This window comes from Strix aluco, chromosome 11, assembly GCF_031877795.1.
Source record: "Strix aluco isolate bStrAlu1 chromosome 11, bStrAlu1.hap1, whole genome shotgun sequence".
In the NCBI taxonomy this organism is placed as follows: Eukaryota; Metazoa; Chordata; class Aves; order Strigiformes; family Strigidae; genus Strix; species Strix aluco.
Window position 1 is genome coordinate 17,127,462 of NC_133941.1, and position 882 is coordinate 17,128,343.

Below are 882 nucleotides of genomic sequence, written 5' to 3' on the forward strand. Positions count from 1 at the left end.
ACATAAATTGTCCATTTTAAGAGCTTTTTTTCTTGCCTAGGAATGTATTTGGATAGGGAAGCAGTCTTGCAACAGCTACTTGTTGAGGTATGGTGCCCTAGGTAAAGGGGTGTTCACAGAAGCCTGTGGTCTGGATGGAAGAGCTGAGCCCTTTCTCAGCAGGAAGGTGGGGAAATAGCTTGTTGGTTTGGAGTAATGGGAGATTTGGGTCATCACAGTAAATGTCTACATAGTATTAGACCTGCTGTAGGGGGGACGGCAGCCACCATCAAGTTAACATGGGTAAAACCCCATGTGCATTGTTTTCAGGTTAAACTCAAGAGGATGGGGGAAAAGCGAAGCTGGAGAGAAACTTTTTGTTCTACCCCTTGCTTAAACCATGAGCAGAGAGCTGAGAAGGCTGCCTCATTCCTGGGTCCAGGCCTCCCACTGCAGGAAATCATCTTTCAACACCCAGCCCTCGGGTAGCACTGCTAAAGGAATACTTGTAGTGACAAACTGGTTTTTGGCAAAGACTCCCCTGCGATTTTCTAAGGCTGTTTTTCTCCATCTCAGGTCTGTGTAGAACCTCTGACAGGAGTAAAACTGCAGTAAGATGCGTAGGAAAAAAAAAAAAGGCTTTCATCCTTGTGGAACTTAAAACACACACTGGGGTTTGTCCGCCTCACTAGGGAATCTTGCAACTTGTGTAACAAATAATGAAAACCAAAGTGGGGCCTTGGGGAGATGGGAAGCTTGTCCAAACCTGAATTTGCCTGGCTAATGAGCAGGTTGAGAAGCAGATCCTCAGAGTTTAAGGCACAACTCTGTTTGGCGTGTCATCTGTGCTGCTGTTCCTGGTGTAATAAATGTAATCGCTTGAGATCCAGCACTGCAGACAGA